Here is a 6,000-nt window from a genome sequence, read left to right as displayed (position 1 = left end):
ATTGGGAAAAGGAGTTTCAGGCCATGGATAACAAGGATCTACAGTGGCACAAATAAAAATGTCCCCACTCATTGGGTAGGTTCTTAAAAATTACACTGAAGTTTGATAATAATATGTGAATATTAAGAGTCTCTCTTCTTTCCTGCCTTTTAATAAAATGATGATCAGCATTAATGGGTGAAGTGAAGAACTAGATGGAGAGGAGAGATCAAAATGTTTTAAACTGGAAAGGGCATAGATATATTCTCAGGGTAAAAATAATAGATCCATAAAAGAAAGGAAGTTCAGCATGAGTTAAATGTTCATGAGTTTGGGGACTTCTGAAAAGAGGCATCATTTAGTGGGAAGTTGCCACCCATTTGAAGTATAAGGAAAATATATTGAGAAAACACTTTAAGGAGTTTCTCTTAGTATTAGCTTGGAATCTCTTTTGACTTTCTTTATTTAATAAAGATTTAAATAGCCTCTTTAATTTTCAAATATTTTTTGATATCAAATTATAGTTTCTTCTAAATGTGACACTGTGCTAAAACAGACCCTGGGATAGTCCAGCTTTATCTTGGTTACGATGGCTTAGAGATAGTGGAACATCTATTCCTACTGAGAATTTTATTAAAGTATAAATTATCTGAATTCTGTTCTTAACTGGAAATGTGCACTGTAAATTAAGGGAAAGTCAAATATTGGAGAAGCAAGTGAGCTGTGTAAAAACCCAGAAACAGGGTTGGAGTGGAAATCCCAGGGGTTAGCATAGATTTAGAATTGGAGCCTCAGGATTGGAAAGGTCGTTGTAAAATCAAATTAAGTTCCATCTCCCAGCCAGTCAGACTTCCCCTCTGCAACGTGCCTGACAGATGGCCACCTTTTTGCTGGAACCCTTCCAGTGATGAAGAGATCTCCAACAAGGGAGCCAATTCTGTGGTTGGACAACTCATCATTAAAATCTTTCTTGCTTCTTAACCCAAATCTGCTTCTCCTTGACTTAACAAATATTGGTCTTTCTTCTGCTTTCTGGATGTAGTTGAACATGGCTGAGAAGAGGAGCCCCACCATTTACTAGTTATTGAGATAGAGAAAATTCTTAATATGAATAAGAATCAATTTCTTTACAATGATAACTCCTAAATAATAGATTTAAGGATTATTATAATAATATGTAGAATGGATTCAACATGGTGCCACATACATAATATCTTCCCAATAACTGTTAGAAAACCAAACCACTGCTACTAGTAAAAACATTACCAGAAATTTCAGGATTTGATACTACAGAAATCCAGGTCATCTCCTTCCCTTTAGAATTTGCCTTTCTAGCTTTACATTGCTTCAAGCAATGAGTCTCCATCTTGGGAAGACTTTTTTCTGTCCCTCCTAATTCTGATTGTAGGTATTCATGGACTTGACTTAGCAATCTGTCTCTGGCCACTTGAGCTCTCAAGGTTGCTATCTTTATGTTGCATGCTCTAACTCTCCAATCTTGATCTCTGTGCACCTAACACAAGCCTGGTGAGTGGACTGCTTCTTTATGGCTCCACTCTGTGTATGGGTGAGGCAGGAAGAATCATGGTTCTGGGGTGATCAGTGAGAAGGTTTTGAGTCCCTTCACATATGTCAATATCAAGAATACTGCACACTCTTCCTGTTTCTTCACAGCTATGTCCTCTAAAATTGTACCTACTTAAATTCAATATAAGAACAATAATTTCTTTGGGAGCTAGGGAGCTCAAGATGGTTCTGAGAAGACTTACACATTGTCCAAATGCCCATGTATTTATTTCTATCCAAAGAACTGCATGGGGCCTTTTTGTTAGGGAGTTGTTGTAGACACATCCCAGAGCCCCCCTTTATGGAAACAGGTGGCTACTGATTTCAGGGAGTTTGGTCTGAAAACAGCCTCCAGCTGTCAAACCTTTCAGGATCTGTCTGCCTTAGCTGGAGACAGTTGCCTAGCTGAGGTCATGCCCTCCCTGGGGCAGCCCACGTGCAGTGACTGAGTGAGGTGGGGTACAAAGGTCTGACCATTTTATTCCAATGCAGGGCATTCTGATGGGAAATAGTCACATTCTATCCAGTGTGCCCCCCTGTTCTGATGGAAGCATCACTGGGCCTGCAATACAGTTCAACTTCTTCCTCTGCCCAATCCTGCCCGCTCACCTTTCTTCCACAGGTGTTGATTCCTAAGAAAGTTCCCCAGTCTCCATCTCAGCATCCCCTTCTGTAGACTACAACCAGCAACAAGGGCTAAATGAGAAAAAATCACCTAAGGGAAGCAAAGGGCAATAGAGGAGATGACATCTGTTCTTCCTGCCCTCTGAATGAGTAAATGGTGGAGGCAATGGTGCTCAGACAAGACTTGTGAAGCCTGAATTGCAAAGTCTGAATTGTAGATGGGTCCTTTATGCGCCAGTGAACCAAGGAGCAGCTGGGTCACTCTGTGGGCTTGGGATAATCATCAGGTAAAGGTAGCTATTTCCAATGGGACAAGGACACTGAGAAGATGCTTCAAAGAGGAAGGAGAATAAAATGACTTGCCCCAAACCCATTTGAAACATCACCACCAGTGACAGAGGATCTGGGGGAATGCAGCAGAGTAGACTCAGAATGATTGGGATTTGGGCACTGATATTAATGTCACCATATTTGTATTCATTAATTGTGGGGTGTGAGACATTTGTATTATAGTCATATAAACTAAAATGCCCTGTAAATATATTGCTGGCTGAGGGCAAGTAAAAATAAAAATAAAACACAAAAAGACATCAAAAGTCAAATTAAGTGTGCAAATGTCAACAATCTATTGCATAAATCAACTTCAGGGATTTAGCAGTTTTCGACAACTCCCTGGCAATTTTCTGTGCTCAGTCTATTTTCCAGGAAATCATTCAAAATTCTGCATATATTGCCCCAAACTGGTGTAAATGAGAGTCAAGATAAGAGATTAATGAAATTCAGAAAAAGATGTTCCTGAGGTTCAGAAGATTTAAATAAGGTCTATGGATTTTCAATCATTAGATAAAGATGTCCTGGTATGACATACGTTTTCAAATGTTGTGATGCCATATCATAGTCTGATTGTAAACATTATGAAACAATCTCTTCTCTGGAATCAGGAATCATTGCTAACTACTACAATAATAATAGAGACACTGAAGAAGGCTGTGTGTATGTTCAGCAAAACCTGATTGAGTAACCTTCAAGGACATAGAAAGAAATACACTGTGATCTGTTCTCTGAACAGGGCCTGATATATTTAGATTTTCATTAAGATGGGCTGAAGCACAAAATGTCTTCAGTATTCCAGGAAATGTAATTAACTACTCTCTAAGATTCCTACTTAATCAATGCTATTTTTCCCCCATATTTGTTTAATTGAACTGTCATCCTCCCCTGTGGTCAGAAGTATATGGGTAATTTGGGCTAGCAACATCAGGGACATACAAACTCAAGGTCATATTTTCTTCTGAAATAGTCTTCCTATTTTGGCTATAAACCCTTATTCTTTTCTTTGTGAAATATACCTTCAATCAAAAACCACACTTATAACATACATTAAAAATTGAGATAAGAAATACTGAAGTCATGAGTTATTTACTGAAAAAAATATTAAAAGTTTTGAATCAGAAAGGCAGAATCCCTGCTCTGTCAGGTAATAGCTAACCTTGGGAAAATCACTTCTCAGTTTCTTTCTCCATCAAATGGAGCTAATATAATTGCTACTAGTTGTGAGAGTCTAATGGTAATACTTACATAGCCCTGGGCACATAATAAACATGTAATAATTAGTCACTAATATTATTTCATTGTTCTCATTATTATTATAATTGCTATTGTTGTTATTATTCTCAGTCTTCTAGATTGATGGTAAGTAAAAAAAATAGTTCACAATTACATTCTACTATTCAGCCTCTCCTCGAATAAGACTGTGTTGAGCCTGTTCCCAGCATCTCTGGGAGCTTCACTGCAAGGACCAAGGGCCGTTGAGCTACTTCCTTCAGGAGGTGCTATAATTTGCATCTCTTTTGAGCTATGACATTGGTACAGTCAACCTTTCCATTGTAGATGTCAGCACTCCTAGAACTGAGTGGGCAAAGGAGAGTTCATTTATCCATTCCTTCATCCCACAGATTTACTAAGTGCCAAGCACTCTGCTAGTTGCTGGGACAGCAATAGTTACCAAAACATAATGCCTTCAAAGAATACACAACTGAATGTCGGAGGCAATCCGAAATCTGCATTTGAGACAGGTTTTGAAGTCTGACAGACCTTCAATATAATCCAAGTTTAGCTTTTATTATCTGCTTGGTTTTGGGCAAGTCATTTGACTATTTCCAGTCTCAGATTTCTCATCTTTAAAATGGAAACAGTACCTACCACGTATAATTAGGAGGACAACATGAGCCGATGCATATGAAGAGCTTAGTGCAGTGTTTTGTCCATTACTGGAGTGTGAGAAATATTAACAGTTATAATAATAATGATAAAGATAATGATGACAATAATTATTATCAGTGTTATTATTAGTTCAAAGTATCTGCAGCAGACAGCACAGGAATGGAAGAGGATATAAAAAGTAGAAGCAAGTACCAAATTATGCTTCACAGAGCTTGAGGAGGCTATGAAGGACCATTTCAGACTTACAGAAAGAGGGGCTTTAAACAGGAGCGAACATTGGACTTCTACTTCTTAAAGATTGCCTGCCCCTGGGGTGGAATTTTAAGTGCCTGCGAGGCCAGGATTGGTCCAGTCTCATGTCCCCCTTCTTGATGTGTCATGAAAAATTAAAATGAGGACAGTTCAGTCAATAGAGTGTCTGTGAAATTAATGCGCCCCTTTGCCTTCAATACCTGGTAATTATATCTTTCAATTAAACCAACTCTCTAGCTGTCTATGATCTTATAAATTAACTCACAGTCTTACATCTTTCTAGGCAGCCAGATCTTTCCAGAGCTCAAAACTGAGAGGCCAGAGATAAAGAGTGAGGTCAGGGAAGGCAAATGAAAGGGCCTTGTGTGCTTTTCTTCTGCTTATAATGGAGACCCAAGTTTCTTCCCTCTCAGCTTGGCCACCAGAGCCAAAAATGTCTGTTCTTGTATCGCTATAATCAGTTTGGTCTGTGCTTGAGCATATTTCATGGCTCACTGGAAGAGAGAACTGAATTAATGAAGTCAGTTGTTGAGTCTGGTTTATAGAAACTTGTTCATTCATTTATTCCATTTTTGAGAACAAGGAAATCTGCTGGAAGCTGAAGACATGATGCTCTGTAAAGCATGGGTAATCTTCATCAGGAGAGAGAAATGCAAACTTGGCTTATAGCCATGCAGTTCACATGTACATTCCTTCATTCTTCCTTCAGCAGGCAATTTTTGAGTTCTTAATATGTACAAAGTACTGAGTCTTATGATAAGGGAAAATAGAAAAATATAGGAGGATATGGCAGAAGTTCTGCATCATGTCTAGGGGTCAGTGTATCATTCCAAGAAGTGAGATTGACACCAACACCTGAAGGGTTGAGAGAACCAAGGATAAAGGGATTAGAAAGAGAAGAATATTGCAGTCAGGGAAGCTCATGGGATAGAAAGTTCAGTAGAGCTGGAACATAGAGTGAGATGGAGAGAGGAAATGATGAAATAAGAAGGGGGCAGACCATGTAGGCTTTTGTAAGGACATTTAGGAGTTTGGGATTTTATCTTAAAACAAAGAGGAGCCATGGAAGGTATTAAGCTGTGGAGTTTTCATGCCCCTCTTGGTCATGGTGTTTTTCATGGTATTTTAAAATGATCCTTCTACTTGCAGTATAAGGAAGTGTCTGGAAGGCAGTGAGACTAGAAATAGAAAGATAAGTTTGGAGATCATTATGAAAGTCTAAGGGACTAAGATAGGGACAGTGGAGATGGAGAGAAATGCAGAGATTCAAGGGGTAGGTGATTGGTTGAATGTGGGTTGTGAGGAGAAAGAAATTTAAAGATGACTACTAAATTCCTGGCTTGGGATATTGGAAGT

Source organism: Choloepus didactylus, chromosome 10 (genome assembly GCF_015220235.1).
Source record: "Choloepus didactylus isolate mChoDid1 chromosome 10, mChoDid1.pri, whole genome shotgun sequence".
NCBI classification, from domain to species: Eukaryota; Metazoa; Chordata; class Mammalia; order Pilosa; family Megalonychidae; genus Choloepus; species Choloepus didactylus.
This window is presented reverse-complemented; position numbering follows the sequence as displayed.